This window comes from Hordeum vulgare, chromosome 6H (genome assembly GCF_904849725.1).
Source record: "Hordeum vulgare subsp. vulgare chromosome 6H, MorexV3_pseudomolecules_assembly, whole genome shotgun sequence".
NCBI lineage: Eukaryota > Viridiplantae > Streptophyta > Magnoliopsida > Poales > Poaceae > Hordeum > Hordeum vulgare.
Genome location: NC_058523.1, coordinates 4,306,077 through 4,332,035, shown reverse-complemented (window position 1 = coordinate 4,332,035; position 25,959 = coordinate 4,306,077). Strand labels below are relative to the sequence as shown.

At 39.0% G+C, this 25,959-nt stretch overlaps 1 long non-coding RNA gene across 2 annotated transcripts; it reads left to right on the top strand.

The window, feature by feature from the left end:
• The first annotated feature begins 20,789 nt into the window (after positions 1 to 20,789).
• Positions 20,790 to 25,140, top strand: LOC123403299. 2 transcript variants are annotated; one of them, XR_006611451.1, is made up of 5 exons: positions 20,790 to 20,855; positions 20,943 to 21,083; positions 21,202 to 21,303; positions 23,650 to 24,641; positions 24,872 to 25,140. It is a non-coding gene; the product is annotated as an uncharacterized LOC123403299 (long non-coding RNA). The 2 variants fall into 2 exon arrangements; XR_006611450.1 differs by having other exon boundaries at positions 21,202 to 21,357.
• The last annotated feature ends 819 nt before the right edge of the window (positions 25,141 to 25,959 follow it).

Here is a 25,959-nt window from a genome sequence, read left to right as displayed (position 1 = left end):
CAGAGACGGAGCCATCGGTCTCCAGCAAGGCGCATAGCGATGCATAGCTGCCCGCTCATGTCGAAGGCGTGCATCGCCGCAATGACCGCCCCGGTGAACTCCTCTGGGAGGTAATATATGCGGTGCGCCTCGCTTGCCACATCGATCACGATTACCTTGTCTGACGCCTGGTTATACTCGGGCGGTTCAGTCAATACGTATAGCTTGCCGCCGATGAGTACCGGTGGGGGGGACCGACAGTCGTTTCTCGCACGGTGCGGGAGCAGGCACGGGTTCCGACGCCACCCGCCATGGCCGCCTAAAGTGTACACGTCGAGGTAGTGGCGAGCGACCTTTGGGTCGCCGAAGGAGAGGCGGAACAGCTTGTACTGCCGTGTAGATGCGCTGAACCCCATGGCATACAAGCGCAGGCCGGCGCCCTTGATCTCCGGCGGCAGCGGGATCTTGAGCTTATCGCCGGTGACAGTGCACACATACTGGGGCCAGTCCACCTTGTTGGCGGCGAGGCAGATGAAACCGTTGCAGGCGTTGGTGGGGACGTACCCGCCGGCGAGGTCAGCGATGCGGCACATGTGCTTCCCGGACGAGACGTTGAGGACGACCGCCTCAAGGCGTGTGCGCAGGCCGCGGATTTCCGTGACGAGCAGCGTCTCCGCCGCCGCACCGCCAGAGCCGGAGATTACGTGTGCGGCCATGGCGTGGTGCCTGCGGAAGGAAGGCTCTTGGACGACGATGCGCCATAGCCTGGACACGCAGCAGCAGCGGGCGAGGTCCCTGGTCGGCAGCTTCACAAGGATCTCACGCAAAAGCTCCTCCCCCAAGGATTCCATATTGTCACATCAAATCGTGGCTGAATCGATGAAAGCAACGACGACCGGCGGGTGATTCTAAATCGCTATCACACCTTTCTCAATCGCTATATATGATGCGATGGCTTGAGATCCGATTCAAACTACCAAAGCAGTGACCGATTCAAACTCAACTTCATAACCTGGACCCTTCTCTAGATAATTTCCATGTATTTGCTCCCAGTATTTGCTACGTACTAACGGACAACAAAAATCTCGCTAGGATAAAATTACAACTTCTCAAAAAAAAAAAGGATGAAATTACAATTCTACTAATTTTTTTCGTCTTCTTATTCTCCTACACTAGTAAAAAAAATGGTAACTAAACTATTTTTTTTTCTTCCAGGATAGGTTAAATTTCTTCAATTAAAAAATTAGTTTATATAGTATAATAGCGTATTTTGCTTTCAGTGAAACGAAAAGCTGTTCCAGCAACTATAATATTGGGATCCTGTTACAAAGTGCAACTATAACATTTGCACCTTAAATTCGCTTAGATCTAACAAAACGTAGCAGAGGCTTTGGGAATAAGTAGATGTACTAGGTCAAAATGTTTTTTCTACAGGTTATTCTTCAGTCCTTCTGATCGAATGCAATTTCAGGAAATCACTTTGGTTTGTCTTCGTTCAAATTTTCTAAGGAGAGAGGCTACCGGGTCGGTGGTTTCGCTTCCGTCGACGAGTTCCTCTCTCCCTCCCCTCATGACAGCCTTGGTACCGTCAGAGTGGGAGCGGAGACGCCTCATCGATTGGACTGTGTAAAGGTTGGTTGTCATCAACAATCATTGTCACATAAATCCAGTTCTTCAAGCTAATGGAGGTAAAGCAATGTCGGTAAAGGGAGAAGTGGAAACACAGATGTGTCGTTAGGGACATGTGAGGATTTGTTTCTTCCATTGTAACGGGCGGAAACATTTTCTAGTGATAAATAAAGTTCTCTTTTTTTTTCTTCAATACAATGCACATGCAAAATCAACTCACGACTTCATAAAAGAAGATAGAGAAACTTACAGAACGGTTCACGGTTTTTGTTGGATCGTGTCTCATGTGTCGAGTTTGAATCCAATATGGCAACATGTGAGATGGTATACACATGTTGAAATGTTGGTAATTTTAATATAAAATATCAATTGGCTAAACAATGGACCTAGTGTACGAACTAGTCCTACTTATGTGGTGCCCTGAAAGATTCATGGGTAACAGCCATGACTGATTGCAACTTAGCAGTGTGCAGGTTGTCATCGTCCACCAGAGAGGCTTGTGGCATGGTAGAGCATTTTTCCTGAAGTCGTGAATGGATGAGGCTCGACTTAGAGATAAGGAAAGGAAAAAAGAAAGCCGTTTGTGTGCGGGTGGGCCAACGTGATGCGGTTTGTGTGCGCTGTGCAAGCTCCCTCAAATCTATCTATATATACTAAATCACTAAGTTCCCTGGAATTGAAATTGGAGGCATCTCATTCAATTGAGGTCATCAATTTGAAATTGAGTCATCGATTAAGTAAAAAAAATATGAAAATTCAAAGACATCAACAACGCAGCAAAGCGCGCCCAATCCTTCTAGTCTATATCTATCTATCTATACGTATACTAATTCAACACTACCTATCTATTTATGATAATGTTAATTAATTAATATTTGGTCTTTAGAGATTCATTAGAGATTAAACTTTATTGATTCTTTCACATAAATCTATACCTAATAATAAAGAGGCTATTGCTTTCGTCGGAAAACCCACCGCGGCATTTTTATAAAAAAGCCCCTGTAATTTTTGTTATTCAACCCGCGCTCCATCATAAAAAGATTAAAAGCGTGTGGTATTTTTTTCTCCCGTTGCAACGCACGGGCCCTTTTGCTAGTACATTACTAAAAAAATGATGATGGGAGGAGCGCGGGACGAGAAAAAACCAGACGAAGGTGGGAGGGAAGACGGAAAAAACCCTGAAAGAGAAGTTACCAACTTCCCCTTTAGGAGGAAAGATATGTTTGGTGGGAATCCTACTACCAACTCCGAGGTCATCTCACTGCAGGGCCTACTGGTCGTCTTGGCCGCAATGGTCGTCGCGGCCGCCGCCAAGCGAGCACACTCACTGGAGCAATGTTATGCGACATCGATATCTCTCTTTCTTTCTTTATGAGAATTACCACATGTCCATTAAACAAAAAAATTATAATGGATACATACGTGGTCAATTGAAGAGACAAACAAAGCGCCAAGTGTCTTGAAGATTTGCATTAGAGTGCTCAGAAATATAAAATTTACATCTTGACCGTTGGAAATCCATATGCCAATCTAATCATCATACGATTACCGGCCGTCGCACCGCTGGAGAAAGAGATGAGAAGCCTCCACACCAAAATTTGGAAAAACTCCATTGCAGACCATGAAGTTTGTTAGCAGATTAAACGGCCTATCAAAGACAATAAAACCGAGTCAATGCGACACGTTAGCTGGAGATCATCTCCAAGTCTGTCAGATCCCAACGTCGTTATCTTCATCCAACTTGGTATAAGAAGAAGAGTGTCGTCGCAAGCCATCATCCAACATGTAATTTAATAACTTATTAAATAAACGATATGTGTTTAATTGTTATATATGTCCTTTCCTATATATTGTACTAACACGACATATATTACAGTGATTGTTATGCCAATCTAGCAATTGTTTTAACTAACAATATAAAAACTAAGAATGAAAATACACATGAGGATTAAGTAACAAATCTGATAATTTACATACCAAAAATAATTGCTGGTACAGTAGCTTACTATTTGTATTTAGTAATACAACTGCTCGTTTTTACGCAATCTTAATTTTAGTGTGCTGGTTCGTGCGTGCATCTTAATTTTATCAGATGGTATTGGTTGGTCGAGTACCGGATTTTAAAGCATTTATTGCTAACTTACTGACCGAGTTATGCTGACAAATTTCTTACCAACTTAAATCTTCGATGGTTCTCGACCTAGGCAACCAATGTGCATGTTTATACTAAACTCTTGTACTTATATATCGTTCATATGTAATAATTAAACATTCAGCTAACATGTTGTTAATATATCACGCATAAATACAATGACATTTGGGTAGGCTTTTTTGATACATTCTTTTTTTTAAAAGGCATACGAGAACTCTTAATTTGAGAAACTAAATTATTACAAGTTGGCATGCATTCTCTGATACTTGCATCAAGATTTATGCATGTATGTGTCTACCATAGGTATTTGGGTAGAGATATTGAAAGAGAATGGCATGAACAATTACTTTATTGGGGTTTCTAGTTCATGATTAGGTGTGTACAAAAAAAAGTTCTAGAATCTAAAAATGTTTCCAGGACCATACCATCGAACCATTAGCACATTTCATCACATTGTATTGGTAGTATTGATTCATAGAGTATTAACTCGCTTTTTTTAAGTATTGCCAAAGTTTTTCATGTACATCAGATCAGACAAAATATATATTACTACACATAATAAATAACTGTAGTTATTTAATTAGTACGATCATCCCAGATAACTTGAATTTAGAATTGAACCCTGGGGTCTTGGTTACCGGTGAAGATTAGATTTTATTAAAGAAGAATAGTATCAATCAGAACTTGCATTTAGAATTCAAGTGAATGCTAGAAAAGCATCCAGTGTCACCACTATATGAGAAGGTCAAGTGATGTCTTTGTGAGGCAATGCACTACTTCAAACATATGGAGGGCGGCCGGAGGTCTATGGTGATGCATCTCCCTATCCTCTTACTGATATGCTCATACCGAGGCACGGATGATTTCCATAGAACCTAAACATGGCCTAACATTTGATGAGATCGAGCAGGACAAGGCGTGGGTAGTGGTCGAGGAGGGTGACAAGTAGCACTTTCTTGAAAAACCCCGTTCCACAGCTCGAGGCGCTCCAACAGGAAGAGCTTCTTGATTATCATTACGATGAGTTTTGTGTCACGGGTAGAAGGCCATCATGTGACAACAAGCTTCCTCTGCGAAGGCGCTCTGTAGGCAGGGCGAGTAGGATAGGCAGTCAGGAACATAGGAAAAGTAGACTACATATGAAAGGCATCGAAGTCATGAGATGAATGTAAGAGAGAATTAAGTGCATGTTGGAGAGGTGGTCTAGGACATGGGCATCAATGTCGCCGGTGAATGACTCACACCGGACGGAGTTGTGCTTCACTGCGACCTTCCATCATGTCGGGGGGGGGGGGGGGTCGTCCAACTGAAGACCCACAACATTGATGTGCCGCCATAGCAGGGTCTCATTCAGGGCTAACCGCCGCAAGGGCGAGAACGCCAGCCCTGCTCAATGGAGGATGTCCGTCTATGGGAGTTGGCTGAGGATGTCTATATAGATTGTCGTCGGCCAACTATGCCCAATCCCTCCAGTCATTCGGGGTGGCAGCATGGTCCTTCGGAGAGGCTACTATTTATCTTATGTTGCTGCTGAAATACTATGTTTGTTGCTTAAATATGCCCATTTCCCCGTGGGTTTAGAAAACCTACATGTTTAGGGGACGGGCCAAAAATAGCCCCATCCACGGTGGCAGGGACGAGGACAGGCTTGCGATTTTCTCGTGAGGACGGGCCAAACGCGCTGGGTTTCATCCACATTGCCATCTTCACTCAATATTAGATTTTTCTCGAAGAATAGTACTAAGCAAATAAATCTTAAGTTTAGAATTGAAGTTAATGCTACAAAATCATCCAGTGTCACCACTATGAGCGGCTCAAGAAATAATTTGGTCCATATGCCACGTGGCCTTTTGAGGGAATATAAATGTGAGTTGAAGGAGTTGTTGGGTCAATGCTTCCTGATTTTATCATCGCGTCATTTCGAAGATCTATCATGACTATGCTTGTGGTGAAATCTGATTGGTCGTGGTATACTAACTGGACACCGATAATTTTTTTCTAACGAGGACTCTAGGTATTTTGTGACAAAACTATTCTTTATGATCTTGTCAGCAAGAAAAATATTCGTAATTTCTGCTTTCTATTTGAATGATCATTCTCATCTAATCCGCAAATACTGGAAGCTCTTCGACCTGAAATCCAAACAAGTACTCATTTTGCAGAAACAACAGATTACTTTTTTGCTGCTTCATTTGACCGTTCTTATTTGAAATGACGACTGTTATGAACGAAAAGATCGTACAAACTGATAGTATTCCTTGATACAATAGTAACTTGCTTGTTTCAAGTATTGCCCAATTTTTCCAGTGCTTTGGATGAAACTATACAGTATTACAGTATATATATTACAAATTTTATCTACCACCGGTGGTAGTTACCACCATTTGCGTTTTGTATGTTGTATGTAGTATCTATCAAATCGGAGAGTATGTATGCGTAGTATGTAGTATATAATCATGTTTAGGTAGTATATATACTATTTTTTGGTAGTATGTATCATATTTTGTGTATGTTCTTTTTTACATACACAAATATATATGTATTTCACAAATATAATAAAAACTATGGGTCAAGCTGTAATTTTTTCATGTAACTCACTTTCAAAAATCTTCTATATAGTATATGAACATAATAAAAATGATAAATTAGTATATATACTCCCGCGTGGTAGTATATGGAACATGTGGGGTAACTACCATTGGATGGTAGGATGTATTTTTCTTATATATATATAGGGTCACGCTATTCGCCACCCTGGGTGAGGAATAGTTATTTTTCACCCCCTCCGTTTTAACATCAATGCATCGTAATTTTTCGTTCCGTAATTTTTTTACTTATTCCATACGTAAAAACAGACCGTAAGAAAATATATAATCACCGTAAAAAATATATTTGTTATGTAAAATTACAAATGTAAAAATATAGTGTAAAAGATACATAAAATGCATATTTTCTTGTCTTACAGCCTATATTTTTTTAAAAAAATTATGCCAAATTTTACATAGTGGGTCAATATGAATATAACTATTTGTATTTTAAATGTAATTTATTTATAAAAAGCTTGTAAGTTTACCTCGGGTGAAGAATAACCTATTCTGCACCCTGGGTGATGAATAGAGTTATATATAGGTAAATTGTTTGGGGCACCTAGGTGCCTAGGCACCTAGGTCCGTTATGGCAAGTCATATTCATTACTGCATGTAATACAATCCACTAGATAATGGGTTTTCATATTTTTCTTGCATGCACTACTACGCTCAACGGTCAATGATTGCTTTCCAACACTAATACTAATCGCTGTCACATATGTTTACTTTATATTTATCACATTTTGACCATCGTTGCATATTAATATACCCAAGTGTATGACATGTCTGCATGTATGTATATACCCAATATATCCTTCATATTTATCACTTTTCTTACTTTTAGGTATGTATATACATGTATACTCATTCGAGTCATACCCGTAAATGATAGTAGACATACCCAAAAAGGATATACCAGACGAATATAATTGAAATGAGATATACTTGGAAATTATATACCCAAAACCAATATACTCAGCGTGTGATGTATCCCAAAATCAATATACTCACATGTAATGTATCGGTCAAAAATATGTCGAAGGTAGGTATATACAATATGTATGTGTATATATAATATGCATGTGTATTGCACACGCATATCCCATAAAAATACTAACGTTGTATGTATATACTCTATCAGAGTTTCCATTCTTCGTACAATGAAATAAATTAAGAAGAAATTGCATTTATTACTTTCCAGTATAGTTACATGTGATGTATTAGTCGAAAATACGTCGAAAGTAGGTATATCCAAGAAATTAGTGCGTGCGTAAATATAATATGCATGAATACTGCATACACATACCTCATACAAATACTAATGTTGTATATATATACTTGATCCGACTTTATATTCTTCATATAATAAAATAAATTAAGAAAAAATTGCATTTATTACTTTCCTATTCAATGCATGATGTTAAGACACCTAAATCAGAAATTTATTGGTACTTGTCATTTACTTACATAAAGCATATATGGAAGATGCTAAATATACTCACACCCATTACTATGTGCATGCATCAATCTAAGACCAGATGGTCACGAGGTAAGGAGCCTGGGCACCTAGGTGCCCCAAACGGTCATCCTAGGTGCCTGGGCACCTTGCCTATAAATCATTAGATTACGTCGAGATGTGTGCATTTGTATTAGTAGTAGTAGTACGTTTCATTAGGAAAGGATTATTACCAATTATTGAATGATCTGGACATTTAATACCCACGTTAGAATGGAAAGTGAAAATGAACATTAATGGTTACATGCGTGGTACGTGCACTTTTGTATAGAGAACAGTATCTTTAGGTGTGATACTTTTTTGAGAGAAATGTAGCTCACATGACACCATATTCATATTATAATTTTAGAGAAAATAGTCTGTGTGTATAATATCTTAGGTATATATACATACCCCCAAAAAAGAGTATATCGTTATTAGGTATGTCCTCATTAAAAATATATTATTTTTTAATATATTTCTTCAAGGCATATACATGTACTGAGGAATGAGTTTGCACGTATAATATCTTAGGTATATGTACATACCCTACATCTTAGGTATATGTAAATTATACAATTTTTGGGTATATCTCAAGTATCATTCACATATATGTTTCAAAAGAATATGCGTGTATAAAAATAGTGTATCATTTTTTGGGTATATCGTCCAAAGTATATTAGTTTTGTTTCAATCTACAAACATGCATATATTGAAACATGATATGCGGGTATGATATCTTAGCTCCACATATTTACGGAAAAAATATGTGTGTAGTGACGTCCAATATCCGTTTCTATAAATAAAAATAATTAAGTGTGGGTATATATACGCACGAAAAAATTTATATGTGGGTATCGGCACGCATCATATTTTCATAAAAGAAAGATAATAATTAAGACCACATTTTATATTATTTGGCCAGCTTAATTTGTACATAGGCATTAGGAATTAAAATGTGTGACCCGTCCTATTTATTTTGAAATACTAGATACCTAGAAAAATAAACTTTGGAAAAAAGTCATAAGAACGTCCTCATTATACATCCAAACTTTTTGCACGACATTTCATATTATTTAACCGTATATACCTTAAAAAATTAGGACGTACATACATACCCTCTTTCTTTGGAAAGAAATTATTACTAGAAAACCAATAGTATATTTGTTCTTTGGAAAGTAATCAATGACTATTGATGGTGGTAGTGAATGCAAAGAAAATTTGGAAGGTCATTTTGTCATGGGTTGTACTGCCATATAATGGCCTAGGTGCCCGGGCACCTAGGTGCAGATTAAATTATTCCTCACCCGAGGTAATTTTACGACCATTTCATAAATAAATTAAACTTGAAATGCAAATACATAGGTTTACATTGATTCACTACGAAAAATTTGACATAAGAAAACAAAAATATAGGTCATAAGACCAGAAAAATCACATTTTATGTATAATTTACACTATGTTTTTATGTTTGTAATTTTACGTGACGTAAAATATTTTTTACGGTGACTATGTATTTTTTACGGTCTCTTTTTACGTATGAGATGACATTAAAATTTCATAAACATAAAATTATGATGTATTGATGTGAAAATAGAGAGGGTGAAGAATAACTATTCCTCATCCAGGGTGACGAATAACGCGACCATATATATATATATATACCGTTTGGGGCACCTAGGTGCCCAGGCTCCTTAGCTTTCCACCACTAAATTGCATTTAGATGCGTACCATCCTAACGGGTATATTTGTTAATGGATTATTTATTTAGAAATCGCTAATGAAAAATATGATATAATCACTAATTGAATGCCATAATAATGACCCTTCATACCATGCATGGCAAGGTTCCATGTTGAGACATAATAGGAGAAAGTAATCAATAATTAATGTGTCATGATTAATTGTCTCTTCTTTCTTGCCATATTTCAAAGATGGAAGGTACGTGATATTTATTAGTACTAGAGAAAAATTATTTGTAATTATATGCATGCGTACTTTTATTGAAGTACCAACACGTACACATGGATATCTTTAGTATATGTATATTTCAATTAGATAGAATACCCCGAGTATGTGTATATTTTAATTAGGTATATACTCATTTGTTGGATACTTACAAGATTGTATTTAGTCCATATTTTACTTTAGGTATATATTTAACTAGGTATAAGACTAGGATATGTGTATATTTTCATTTGGTATAGTAGCTCGGGTATGTTAATATGTTCAATAAATATAAACATCTACTATGTGTATATTTTCAATAGATAAAATTACATGTGTATTTTTAATAAATACAAACAATATGTCTAAATTTTCAGTAGGTATAACACCTGTGGTATGTGTATTTTTCATTAGGTATAACACCACGGATTTGTCTATATTCATTAGATATAATGTCCTAGGTACATGTTTATTTTTCATTACTAAAACACCCCAGGTATGTGTGTGTGTGTGTGTCTTTATTAGGTATAATACTTAAGGTGTGTGTATTTTTGTTAGGCATATCATCAATGCATATATAGTTGTATTAGGTATAATACCCAACAAGTAATGTCGTTGTCTAATTTCATGTACAAGTGTATATTGTAATAACTAGTGTCGCATCTAATAATATGTACGTGTGTGTATGATGAATTTTGATTTTGTATGCGTGGGAGTCGCCTCCAAATAGAGCAGACACATAAATTTGGAAATAAATTGTAAATGCTACAAGCATGCAAATGTATTAGGAAACAAATAAAAACTAATACATTATGTTTCCAATTAAATGCCTTAGCGGATTGGACCCGAACAAGGTGTCTAGGCACCTAGGTTCCCCAAACATTGTGTGTATAAAAACTAATATATATATAGGAAGTCTATTAGAGACCCACGGTGAAGAATAACTTATTCCTCACCCTGGTCGTTCGACCGACTGGCAGACAACCGGCTCAACCAGGTCAAATTATACCCGGTGCCCGCCGTCGTAATTTAAGTTCACGCTGGAATTGTTTTTTTGAGAAAAAAACTAACGCTGGAATGTGTTAGCTGGTCGTGGGAATTTGGAGGCTTGAGCGGTTTCCACTTTCGACATCGGATAGTGTGCGGTCACCGGCTGGTGGGATCTCACAGCGTTATGCTCGGCGGAGGATTCACTCGTTTACCGTCCTCCTTTCCTTCGATCTTATGGATCTAGATCCGATGCATGCCCACGAAAGAAAATAACGAGTGCTTCCAAATTTAGGGATCTCCCGTACTTATTCTAGGCCCTCCCCTAATTACTTCATTCATTCTTGGAAGCTAAATTAATAGAGTTCCCATTCTTGTTTTCTTGGAGACTAATGGTTCCAAATTGGATTGTAAAAGACCCTCTTCCACATCTTTCTAGAGATGAGTATGCTCTAGGTTCTCAGATTAGCAATTTTATTAGCCCGACTCTTATTTGTGTGAAATAATAAATGTGGACAGTGGTGGTGCTGCAAAGGAGCTGCTCAAGAAGGGGATCAAGAAGAGGCAGGACCAATAGGATGGCAGTATGGCACCATGTCATTATGTCAATGGAGGAGAAGGAGGCCATATCAATGGCAAAGAACAAGAGGAGCACAAGGCCTGTGAGGAGGAGGAACAACACAGGATTATCTTCTTTGATCAAGGTATTATGCAGCTCCACTGTTTAGATGGATTGTTCCTTCTTTCCAGCTGCACTGTTTTCGATACTCCTGCTAGTAGCTTACAGTAACCTAACATAGACATGCCGATGCAAATGTAGCCTCTTGCATTTTTTGTTTAGCTTGTAGTTTAGGTACATGCTAGGTGTTATTTTTGTTGGCATGTTCTTCTACTGTATCCTGATTCTCATGGACGTACAAATATCCAATTTTAAAAGAAAGGTATTCCAACTAGTGTTGCTTCTCGATGGGGTTTCTGTAAATTGAAGTGTGGTTCTTTCTTTAGTTCGGTTTTGTTGTTGGGGTGATCCAGGTGACGCTGCACCATATAACTAAAATCTAGTTATTGTCGTCGATCATGATGAACTGCATGGAAACATACCGTTTTCTCCTTTTTGCAGAATTCCCCTCGTGTGAACCGACTTTAGGGCTATAGCATAATTGCCTTAATAAAGTCACCGCTTGAATTTGCCATGGTTTTTTGGGTAAGGTATGTGAGAAAGGATATTTTTGTAGAACATACCTTTGTACCATAATACGTGATGGGCAAAACTCGTTTATAAATTTTGCGCAATTCTGGTTCATCGGCTGCAACATATGCAAATACGCATGCACTTCTTAGAAGTCGATTTTTTAATTGCAAGTGTATGTGATTTATATATCTCACTGATCAACGTTGTATTACTTTATTAGAAAAATCGCAAATAGGGATTTTGCTGTAATCGAGGAAGGAAGACGATGTTTGCAAGTGCCTTGGAGATGAAGTAGAGGCGCTCATGTGTATATTACAACGTGTGCCACTTTGAGTTGTATAGTATCAATGCATGGGAGATATAGCTTATAATCCTGCCTGTTGCACGAATATACAGAAAATTGTTTTACGGACCAAACTTTTACGGGAAAACGAGGCCATTTCAAAAGTTCTGATGACAGTGTGATTTTAAGAGTATTGGAGGTCTTGCAGATAATTCTTGTTTCGTGTGATTTTATACTGACAAGTACAATTAAGCAATAAGATATAGCTGTGTATCTTTAATTGTGCCTTTTTGTCCTGATGTGTGCAATATCGGTTTTATAAATACTACTCCTAGTATAAATGATGGATTGCTTACATTTATCTGTGTACAACTTACGTTGGCATCGACAATTTTACGTGGGAAATGTCACCGGTGTTGGTTCGTGACGGCTAAAAAAGATGGAATTTTGTATGTAATCTGGTGTCACAGTGATGGTTCAGTAATACATTAGCGTGCGCGGTGGTTGTATCGATTCCTTCCTTAGTTCTTACATATGTACACGCCCTAGAAGAAATTGCCTACTCCTAGAATTTTCGTTTTTCTGGAACAGACATGGCAAACTTATAAGATGTTTTTCACATGGAAATATCATTGCAATTCATATTCTGCTAAACCTCTTGGTGATGGAAAAAACTCTTGCAATGTCTCCAACCAATTCGTTGCCATATCGCCAACAAAATGTTTGCCAATGGCAAATATCTTATAACTTTTGCCATACCGCCGATACAAATTTTGCCATTTCACATACACAACATGAAAGAAATCTAGTACGTTTTGGCATGTCACCAACACAAAGTTTTCCATGGAAAAAATCTAATAACTTTGCCATGTCATCAACACAACTTTTGGAATGGCAAGAATCTTAGTACTTTTGTCATATCATCAATAAAATGTTTGCTGTTTCACTTTGCACTATGTTTTTCTTTGTCGCCGTCACAGGTACAACTCAAATGGTAGAACTTAGTTTTGTTATTTACACATTTTTCCATGACAAATTAAAGGTAACAATATTTTTCAAAATTAGCATATGTGACATTTCTATACCTCTACATATAAAAAACTCCAGCACTTCCCATGTCACTATATATCATATCCAACACCTCATTATTGTTGCCATCTACACAAAACAACAATACATAAAAGCTTTTTGAAACAAAAACTTTCTAAAACAAAATCCTTAATTACAACTACACACTTCTTCACTAACTTTTCCATTATATATATAGAACATTTTCCATCAAAGTTGGCATGGCCCATGGCAAAAAAACATTAACTCTGCATGTTTTTTGTTTAATACCATGGCAAATTTTATGAATATATCGCTTTTCTATTTTTACCATCACAAAATTATTATATATTCTACGACAAATTCATCAAGCATACAATGTCAATCTTTTAATCGTGTCATGGAAATTTCTCTATGTTTATGTTTTCAGGTTGCGTTAAAAAAATGTAGGTAGTTTTGTTGGTTTGAAAGATTTTATAGTTAAGAACTTTTTGATCTATTGATATGGCATTTGTTAGAAATATGTTATAAATTTCCAATCGAAATTTTGTAGGAAAGCTCTTTTTGTTCTATTTTTATATATGTCCATTTGTGTGACCTTTTTTTCTTAATATCAGGAAAATTACACAACTTTTTATACGTATGTCCTGGCAAAAAACTTGTTTCAATCGCAAGCGTTTCGGCTTGATTTATCATTTTTATGGACATTCGGTATTTGAATTGTGGTTTTCCTTTTGGTAGAAGGAATTCACGCCAGGGAAGGCCCAGCAGAGCAAAGGCCTGTCAGGCCATGGGTCACACTAGATTGTTGTCTCGTGAACGAAAATCTTCAATCAATCAAACCTCCCAGATGGAACAATAAATTCACTGGGGTTGTTCCCACATTGAACATCTCCGCTCTCCATCCTTTTTTCTTTTTGTCGAGACATGCCAATGGTAGCTCCGATCCAAACACAAACACATTTATCTCTATGAGCGGATGCCATCACACATAACTATCCCTATGAGCATCTCTGACTGAGCAAATCATCACAACTATTTCTTAGTTAACGGCTACGCCATACTGCTGAAACAGTAGGGCTGAAAAGTTTAGAACAAAACCAGAAAAATACGACCACCCGTACCAAGTCTAGCACTTAAATCCCGGTGGACAAGTTCCACGAGCACGAGGAAATTAAGTGCCCAACTAGCGCCATGGTACATATATAATAGGACGTAGCTACCGAGCGCAGCAGCGCCCCCTCGCAGTACCGGGTGCATCTCAGGACAACCAACGAGGTGCATTTATTTGCGTTTCAAAAAATTCAAAAAATCATAACTTTTGATCCGGGCGTCGTAATAACTATCCGTTTTCATGGCTGTGTTTCTTACGACGAGTCTTCAAAACAAGATCCCATATGGATAGGTTTCGACAAACTTTTTTTTGAGCAACTATGTGTGCAAGATGAGGCAACGTTAGTCCTATAGGCAAGGAACTCCTTTCCCCCCTTAGTATGACTATCTACCAGCAAACAATTCTTCTAAGTTGGTTACCACGACTAACAATTGACTAGATTCACCTTTAAAATCTTTACGTAGTTAAACAATGATGATCAGTTGCCTACAAATACTGTGAAATTGTTCAATTTTGACGCTCAGTTGCCTACAAAAAAGTATGAAGTTGCTCAATTTTGATGCTCAGTTGCCTATTACTGATGGTAAATTGCCTACGATTAATGTTCAGTTGCCTTCCATTAATGTTGAGTTGCCTCTATTTGTAAATAGATGTCATAAGTGCACTCGAGTATCACAAAAAAGTAAGCAACTTTTAGTGTGTTTTTCATGCAACTCCAGTGCATTCAACAAGCAACTCATGTGTATACACACGATGCAATACGTCTAGCATCAAAGTACTTCTGTTTAGCACTAAAGTTGCACTACAAGAAACACACTCATTTATGACAAAAATTTATTGACACCTGTCTAATTGGTCATAGATCTATGACCAAAAATCACTAGTTTGTCGTGGAGAGTTTACGAGGGTCCAAACCTTAGAGTTTTATGACAATTCACGCTTGGAAGGTCATAACCGCATTGCATCAAAATCATAGTAATACAAAGTGATGTCAAAGACCTTATTTCACTCCCTCATGACCAAATTATACGGTCATAGCACTTGTATGGAGGTGACTGGGCAGACACGTCATCAATTTCGCACACGTGGCATGTCTACTTGTTAATTTTACATATGTGGCAACCCATTTAATATAATATTTACCATATTGTCTATGCGTCAGTGGGACCCATAAAATTCGCAGCCAGCTAGCGAGTGGAACACACCCACACACCTGACCGGGTCACGGTATCAACGAGAGAAACAAAATAATTATATGCCTAGGGCACTCAAACCCAAAACATGCAAACCAACACACAAGTAGTTGCAAGCAGACCACCTCTCTTCCTTGTTCAAGTGTTGGCGAAGCGATGGGAAACTAAACATGTATCTCCCCTAATAATAAAGCGATGATCGCTTCTGTCGCCCGTCGTGCATTTTTGCAAAAAGGCCCGTCCGTTTTCAGTTAATAAACCCACAGTCCTTTCTTTAGTGAGGAAAACGTTTCACTTTTATATAAAAACCCGTGTGGTTTCCCGGTGCTGGAGCTGCGACGAGCCGACGACGACCAGGCCGAGCTAGGCCTTGGGGAGGGCACGGCCAGGCCGTGGCGAGGAGGCATGGCGGCGGCAGCAGGGGCCCACGCGCGCACGAGGAGGCATGGCGGCGGCAGCAGGGGCTCTCCGGCGTTGATCTCGGCAGAGGACCGCGGGGATAGGTCGGCGGAGGGGCGAGGCGCCGCCGCCGCCTCCCCGGCCCCCCTCGCGTCGTCCGTCGTCGCCGCCGACGATTCCCAGGTCACGCCGCCGCCGCCGACGATTCCCAGGTCACGCCGCTGCTCCCCTGCCTTCTCTCTTTCCTCTCTCTCTCTCCCTCTCTAATCTCATTTTCTCTCCTTCTCTCCAGGAGCTCAGCGCGCCAGGGCATCTCCACCGGCCAGATCCGGTGCCTCCCTCCCGGATCCGCGCGCCATCCACCTCCTCTACCCGATCCGGTGCCACCCAACCCGCCATGACCTTCACGATGGCGCCCGCCGAGATCCTGTCCTCCTCGTCGACGCGCCATCGTCGCATGAGGACTTGGATACCTGGCTCGCTGACAACCTCCCCCAAATCCTACAGGTCGCCAGCAGGCCCTGCTCGCGTGGTCCGAGTTTGCCGTCACCGGCCGCGTTCGCCATTCGTGAGCATGCGCCACCATTACCTGTCCGCCGCAGGCCGCGTTCGCCGGCCATGAGCACCGTCACTGAAACTGATAATTTAATTCCTGAACCTTGAGGTGTTGTCAAGAAAGCATTGCCTGCGATCTCTGAAAAATGAGGGTCGATGGATTTATTGGTGTTGTCATTGTTTTGCAGTTAGAATATCAGTATGATTCCCGTTCATTCCAGATTTTCGGTTTCCATTTTCACTTCATTGTCTTTTGTTTTCCCCCATATGTAAGTTAGTACTATGTTATTGTAGTTCAGTATTTTATATCTAAACTGTGCTTAGAAAATATGTTTCTGTTGGGTACCTTTTATGCCTTTTGATTTCTTTCCCCTTATCCTTCTAAGATCAATTATCTTTGTTCCTAAATCCTGTAACTGAATTTTACTTCTAATGAGGAAACTTTCAATCTTGAAAAGGCTGATCAGTTTAACAAGCAGCTTGCCAATGGGGATGACATCCGTCAGTCTCCTAAAGCAATGGCTAAGTTGAAGAAGCAAGTCAAGCGCACCAAAGAAATTTTGAGTGCAAATACTGCTGCTCCGATCTCAGTTGAATCTCTATATAATGATATTGATTTCAGGTGCGTCCTTCCATACATGCATAATCTTCAGATGACCATTAATATGAAGCTTAAAGATAAACCAAACTGTACAAACAGGCTCACATGTCCCGTCTTATGTCGTAGATTGATTCTGAACACATGAGCCTCTTGCTTGTAACCAAACATAATCTGGAGTAGCATGAATGACATGCCCTACTGTTTCATATTTGTCAAATGGTCCGACCTTTGATAGATCAAGTTGATTTCTTTGTCTCTTGTAAAGTACGTAGATGCAGTATCAATTGAATAAAATTTGTTTTGGTACTGCTTTTGCATATCTCTTGTGAATAATTTCTACTCTACATTGAAGTTCGGCATCCTTTTTCATTGCATATTCATGATATGTGGACCTTGCAAGATTATGATTCATACCAGCTTCTTAACTTGTCATTGTTGGTATTTACCTTAGGCCCACTGCTGCCCTTTTCCCTTACCGCTTTCTTCTGTAATGGTGGATCTTTTCCCCAGCTCATGCTTTCAGCTTTCCCTTACTTTTTCTCGGCATGGAGTGAACCTGTAATCTTAAATCATGATTAGGAAATTATTTCAAGGTTTTATGAGTTGATCGACACACTGTTTGTTACAGGAGCACCATAACTCGTGAAAAATTTGAAGAGCTTTGTGAAGATTTATGGGAGCAGGCTCTCACTCCAATTAAAGATGTGCTTGCGCAGTCAGGCATGAAAATTAGTGACATCTACGATGTAGAGCTAATAGGAGGAGCTACCAGGGTACCGAAACTGCAGGTGATTATTACTCTCTCATTCAAGACTTACACTTAACTTGCCATTGAAGGGCTGTAATGAAATGCAGGACTGTTGCATTGTTGAATTTTGTAAACTTTTGTTGTATATCCTCGTACAAACTAAACTGATTTTATAACCTGGGTGCATGCGGTTGCCTGCTTCTTATTTCACCTTTCTATCTCTTAAGAAGTTTTCATCGTGAATGGAATTCAGTATTTGGCACGTCTCACATTTGTATTCTCCTGTTCCAGGCTAAGCTGCAGGAATTCCTGGGACGGAGTGAGCTAGATAAGCACCTTGATGCTGATGAAGCAATTGTTCTTGGTGCCTCGCTGCATGCTGCTAATCTAAGTAATGGGATTAAGTTGAACCATAAGTTGGGGATGATTGACGGTTCTCCTTATGGTTTCGTGTTTGAAATAGATGGCCCAGATTATGTCAAAGATGAAAGTACTGATCAAGTACTGGTGTCGAGGATGAAAAAATGCCAATAAAGGTAAAAAGGATATTAGTCAATCTCTTGCTTTTACTTGTCCACAAACTTTGCCTATTGTTTGAAGAAATATATCTGAAGACGCTTTTTATTTGTCTGTTGTCTACAGTTATTCAGGTCCATCAAACATACCAAGGACTTTGATGTGTCTCTCAGCTATGACAAAGCTTCTGAGTTGCCCCCAGGTGTTTTATCACACAAGTTTGCGGAGTATGCTATATCAGGCCTGACAGAAACCAGTGAAAAGTAAGCACAATATTGATGTTATTTTGGTGCGCATAGTCTCAAGTGTCAACTCTCAACCCTGATCATAGTCAACTTAACAGCCTGAAAGGACCGTGAACCAATATTTATTCTGAATAGTCTGCCTGTGAATTTGTAGTACATATGTATATATGGTCATGTCAATATAATTCCAACTAAAAAAAGGGCTCTAGAAAATCAAGTGACACTGTCATTTTGTTATTACGATTCACCTCATGTTTTGGTTCATTGCATCAATTTAAGTATTTAACAATGTGCATTTTTCAATCAGGTATGGAAGCCGCAATTTATCTGCACCCATCAAAGCAAATCTACATTTTTCTTTGAGTAGAAGAGGAATTATTTTTCTTGATAGGGCAGAAGCAGTGATTGAGATAACTGAATGGGTTGAAGTTCCAAAGAAGAACGTAGCACTAGAGACTAATACCACCGATCAGACTTTGTCTGCTGAATCAGGAACATCTGATAGTACAACGGATAGTAAGGTATCATTTTTGTTATTCAACCCGCACTACAGTTTGAAGTCCATGGCGGGGAACCGGCGCTGCCCACGGGTTAAGTTGGGTTCTTCACGTCCAAACTTGATTATACAAAAAGCAATAATCAGTTTTACCTTGTTATTGATGTCTATTAAAATGATACACAATGCAATATAAAGCTGGTTGCGCCTCTTTCTTTGCCCGGTGCAACGCACTCGTGTAACAGGCGATGGTTAAAGGGTGTGATGATTTTTTCCCGGTGCAACGCATGGGCATTTTTACTAGTATTACTAACAAAGTATACGGTGGCGTAAAGGTGGAAGTAGACAGTAAAATCACCCAATGATCAAACTATGGAGGGAGAAAGTAAATAATGTGCAAAGAAACAAGACCAGAGGGAATACATTTTGGAAGGCTATTTTGTTATATTTTTAATTTTTCTGGGGTTCTCATGTCTGCTATGGCATAAAATACTTAAAAATTTAATGCGACTATGGTTCCTATAAAACTCTCCTTCTCTTTAGAAAAGGGTATCTTTTGTGGTCATTGTTAATAGACAAGATATGAGTCAGTGTTACTTTGTGGTCGTAGTATTGTTTTGTTGGTTCAGAATTCAATTAACATGACCTATTTTCACACAAATTAAATATTAGTATCAAATAAAATTGATTGAAGTAATTTTGTTGTAATCAAATTCCACAAATATTATTGAAGTCTCACTCTATATATGCATATGCTTGCGAAAAAAAAGTTTGAAATATTTTTTATTAGTTTTAATAACCCTGGATGTAATAGCAGGATTTACTATATGATTTTGTTATCACTGTCACTGGGCGAGCGGTCTATATTTCAATTCCCGCCATGCGTTTCCTCGTGTTTTCTTCAATTTTTTGATCCCGCCGGCACATACCAAGTAAAAATAAAAGTGTGATTTAATCCCACCGCATAACCCTTGCAGTCGAACAAACACCCGGTCATCTCCCCCATCCTCACCGCAGCCTCCACCACGAGGCCCAGTCGTCTCCTCTCTAGCATCCTCACCGCCGCCGCCACGAGACCACATCCACTGCCTGCCGTCTCCCCCACCCACGGCCTCTGTTCGACACAACGTCGCCGGCTACCTACCTCGCCTCACGTTCATCACCCCTGCCATCCTGTCCCTCTCCATGTGAACACCGTCAGATCTAGTCGATTCAGTTCTTCCAGATCCGCCGGTGGCCGGCCGGAAGAGGTAATCCTATTCATCTACGGTGCAACAAGATCCACACTGAATCCTACTTGAGTCGGTACCGGCTGGCGTCCTTCTCGTCCAACCCACAGGCGGTTGGGTCCTCAATGGCATGGAGGACCTCTCGAGCTCGTCTCGAGTGACTAGCCTCCTCTGGAACCACGCATCACCCAACATCTTCGACCCCGCCGTCACTGCCATGGAGGGCTTCTACCAGGAGATCCATGTCTTCTTCGACGGGGTCAACACACTACCTGGCCTCGCGCCTCCTTGGTTAGTCCCTCCTCATCCTCTTACTCTTCTGCATGAATCGTCTTCCTCATTCGGTCGTCATTGGTGCACTGCTCACAAAGCTTCGTGTTACTTCATGTCCACAGACTGCGTGGTTGTAGGCTGGGTGAGGATCCAAGAGCTGGTCTACTGGCAGGATGTGCCTCAACGAGTAATGCCATTTTCTCTCTTGTCCACAAAGCTATTATTGCCATATCACTCAAGCATAGTTCAATCTGGGACTCATTTCACTTTGCAGTATGATTACAATAGTTGTGATTCCAAGAGTTTGTAGTAAGATTACTACGGGAGGTTCTTTTACAGAGGCTGCCCGACGGCCGACGACAACGACGCGGAGAGCAAGCAAGACACGGTCGCCTCGCCGGAGATGATTCTTCATGTACGTGATCTACTTCAATCCATCCGCTTGCGTGAGTTTGATCAGCGTTCTAAATTTCCTGTCCTGAATCTGGAGGTAAGCGTAGACTAATTCTTATATCAATTACCATCTCTTGCAGTACGGAGGACAGATCTGGCGGGGGGAATCAAATAACTATAGTATTTCTGAAATTTTCTGAGTCCCCGTTTGTTGCATCAAAAGGGTCTTCTGTCAAAAGCAGGTAAAAATCTTCTGAAGAAAGGTGTCTTCACGCCCTGATTTAATTTCTTGAATGGTAAGTGGCTGGTTGTATATTGCAATACAACATTCCATCCACCAGTCCGTTACTGTACTTGTTAGATTTAGTTCCTTAGTGGCGAAAACTACATTCTATGCTCACATGCTCAAATAGTATGAACATGCAAACAACTCAGCATTTCAAATATTGTCATACTGGAACACGATGTTGTATTTGTACATGCTTTTAGATACATAACTCAATTATGCGTACTGATTCTGTAGTGTAGTTATTTTTCACCAAAGTTAGTTTGATTGGTCTTACTAATAGATTAATTCAAAAATATTCCGAGTATAAAAAAATTGGGTACACACCCTCATGGTTGTTATCTATGTTCGAAAACACTCACACGTGTAGTTTTATTTTTCTTTCACTCTCTCATTGTTCTCCAATCCAAAAATCCTATGTCCTCGTTCTCATGTATATACTGTGTTATGTCACGTGATCACTACATTTGTGTGAACAACATATTTCCAACAAACCATATTTTCCTTCATCAATCATTATTTTACTACTTTTTTTCTTTCTCGAAATAAGTTGCATTTGCTGAGCTAGCTTCAAAATCTTACCATTCAGTCAACAATGCTCCTTAGAAGTGAATTGGGCAGTGCTTTATGATGATGCCGCAAAGCACGCACACAGTTTCCTCTCTTTGCGAAGAAACAATAATTATTTTAATTGGAAATGGTGACAACATGTAGATACTTTGAATCATATTCCCCGTCTTAACCAACCTTGAAAGAGGAAAGAGGAAGGAAGATTTTCTTGGCCCTTTCAGTAATTATCGGCACATAATAAGACCAGTCTGGCATTGTACCAGGACAGGCCGGTTGCTTGCTAGAACTCGCTCCGTAAAGAAATATAAGAGCGTTTAGATCACAACTTTACTGATCTAAAAGCTCTTATATTTCTTTACAGAGGGAGTAGTAGCAGATGTAAATACTCCACGAGGTCTATCAAAATGTCTTAATACGTGCTGGGGGTGCTTGATGAGCATCCGCTCGAGCCGGTCCTTCTCCCATCCGATCCCATGGTCTGCTTGATATATTTAGGGTTGTGTACATGTGGTACTTGGTTTACATTTCTGAACCTAAACTAATTCTACATTTTGTCAGAATCAGTTATGCTTTACAGTTCACATGTCAGGTGGAAGTGTATATAAAAGGTCGGATATTTTTTTTGACAAAATATTTGGCCATGAAATTCTGCTAATGTGTTGATTCACATCGTGTCTTATCACTTATATATGGTTGCATATCTAGAGGATTCATATGTTAAATTAGCAGTTCACCAAAGCAAAGTACTTATGTATTGGGCTGTACATATCTTGTTTCTCAAACATGTGGGAGAAATAATTGAGAAAGTTCCCTTGTAGCTGTCATTGCTCTCTTTTTATAACAGCAACACCTGCTCCTTTGTTGTGACCCCAGCAAATCAGATTATCACTTTGACTTCCATTTTTGTCTGGCACAACTAAATATGTATGGGGCAGGAAACAGACGATAACAACAGGGGATGTTCAATAGTCACGCTCAACCAAAAAATAGCACACTATTTTTACGCTATAGCGTATGTAGGGGAAAGCTACATGTGTGCAATTTTGGCTGCTTCGGCGCTACCCATGTCATAGCTCCTGAAATCCTTGGATTATGTGATATTTCAAGCCACTATTTCAAAATACAGCATGCGGCATGCTAGTCGCATGCTATAACTTCTGTAGCATGAGAGAAGGGGGGCACTATATCTTGTAGCACACTATTATTTCATTGGCCATGATAGATGGAGTTAGCGAACATGCCTTTTAATTCTTTCTCCATGATGAAGAAATATTCTCAGGAAAAAAGATGTAGTCTGTATCTTATTTCTCAAACCCACGGCGGAAATAAGAAACTTCCCCTATATCGCTTTTTAATCATCATTTTATTGCAGTAGCCACAGCTCCTTTTTTTATAATAGTAGCGCATGCTCCTTTGTATCGCTTAGGAATGAAGAGTCCTAATCCAAGATTGAATCTCCCGGACTGTATTTTGCATCTTTTGTCCGCAGAAATCCCTCCCTACTTTGAATAAATATAAAAGATTGGTTGAATTAAAAAAAGAATTAGGAGTTCTAGTCCAGGACGTTTCAGGTCTAGTCTAGGAAATTTCTCTAATATTGACGCGTATTTTACTTTTAGTATATAATAGGTTAAATTATTTATCTTGCATTCTTTCAAATTTTCAAGCAACTTTTAGTTTCCAATGATAATACCATGCCTGAAATAGGTTCTAATTTTTTCATGTATTATAGGTGGATGTATATTGCGACTACATCATGGTGATATGCAAAAGCCTCCATGGAAGGACAACAACTTCTAAAACGTGCTATTATGCGCCCTACCCCCTTGGACAAAATTTCTTTCCATTTCCATGGATTCACATCCATCCATGTACTGCCTCGGTCTTGTTTTTTATCTGGCAGTGTGAAATTCAATCTCACATTTGTTGACATGTTAGTTTTCTTATTCCAGATATAGTTTGCACTGTCTAGGTGGTAAGTTACTTCTGAGATCATGTCCAGGTAGTAATGCTCTTCCTTCCCCATTCTGTTCTGTAAGTAAATATTGATGTGAGTGTTCTTCATGGGGTGGTATATATGTTGCTTGTTCGTTTGGTTTTGTTTAAGCTCTCTATATTGAGTTCATCCATAGTGCTAACAGTATGAGCTTTTAAAAGTTCTTATGTTGAGATGGTTATCTGTATACGTTGGCTTGAATCTGTTAACCTTTTGAGGCAACACTTCCAGTTAGGAAGTCAGTATGTTGGGATTAAAAGAATCTAGTAAAACGAATTAACATGTGTATTGATCTAGTTGTCAGTGCTGAGTTGTTTATTACAATTGAGAAAAACGTTTAATGTGTGCTGGTTTGGTTGCTTACGTTCTTCCATTTTTTTTATTAGTATCATTTTTTGCTCCAACTAAGTTGTTTTGTATGAGCGGTACAAAAAAGATGGTCCTTTGTTGTTCCATTGCTGAGTGAAAGTATTGTTTGCATGTGTGAACTAACTGGACATTTTTACATAGCTTTGAGTTTCTTCCTGTCATAACTTGTATCGTTTTGATTCAGTGAAATTTTGTATTATGCACTCAAAAGTTTCAAACACATTTAATTTTAAATGATTTTACCATTTGATATGATGCTAATGTATTCATCTTGTAATATCGTTGCATGTACATTACGCATATGAGGTACATGGATGACTAGCTGCTTCCAAGGATAGATACAAAGGTGTAGCCATCTTGTAAGAATATTTCCTGGGTCAATATCGCTATATACTAACTGCACATGGCTTCATTTTCCTGAGAATATTCTTACAAAGTATAGCTATATTTGTTGCATCAGTATGTGAATTGAACCGTATTGAATAATATTTAACCACATCAAATGACATTTCTTTATTTGATAATAGGCATGTAAACCACAACCTTCTGGCCATTATGTTCTTCTCATTTGTGTTCCTTTTAATGTCAGGAAGTTCCTCAATCCAGAATTGGCTACTCAAAAGAATTGGAAACTCGAAGACGGACGATGCTATGGTTTCTCAATTTGCTGTTACATGTGAACAATTTAATTTTATGTTTTTTAATGTGTTCCATTGAAGCGATAGTGGTTGTATTGGTCGTATAGTACCAACACTTGTTGGATTTGTAGTGGAGTTGAAAGCTAAACTATTTTATGTGATGCATGTTTGTAAAGTATCTTCCATGATGTGCTGAAATGAATGGAACTATTTATCATAATGTTCTATCGTTGGAATTATCTACAATGCTTTATGTACCAAAACCGTGCAATAATAAGACCTCACCATAAATAAAAAATAGTAATGGAATGAAATATCAAATATTGGTTTATGAACGCAACACAAAATTTGTTGGGCCAGGGCTAGTAAAATTGTGACCTTATTTTCCAGTCACCAGTGATCCGCCATGTCAGCTCCTGCATGGTTCAAGTACACAAGTAATGACCAAAATTTTTGGTCAAAGATTTTGTGACCTATTTCTTTTGGTCAAAGAATACTTGACCAAAATCTTAAAAATGTCATGTTTGTTCATTCTTGACGGCCAACTGTTGACCCTCTAAATTTGGTCAAAAAAAGTCAACAATTGATACCAATGATGATTATTTGACCAAAATGGAGGGTCACACTACAAGGAATATGCTAATACACGACGCTATATTTCCATCGCTACATCGTCACAGTTTTTAATTTATGACGATCTCACGACGAAAAACCAAGCGTCAAAAACGGAGCGTCACAAATGAACAGGAGCGGCGTTTTGTTCAAAATCGTCGTAACCTTTACGACGATTTCTGAATCGTCGTAACCTTTACGATGATTTCTGAATCGTCGTAACCTTTACGACGATCCTAAATCGTCGTTGGCAATCTAACCCAATCCTACGTGGCAGTCTTACGTGGCAAAATTACGACGAAATCAAAACGTCATTGGCTGAAATCAGCCCAGCACATTTCATTTGATCACATGGGCTGGTTATATTTTTTTCGCCTTTTTCTATTGGGCTTCTTTTGGGGCCTTAGCATATTTACATCCACTTCTA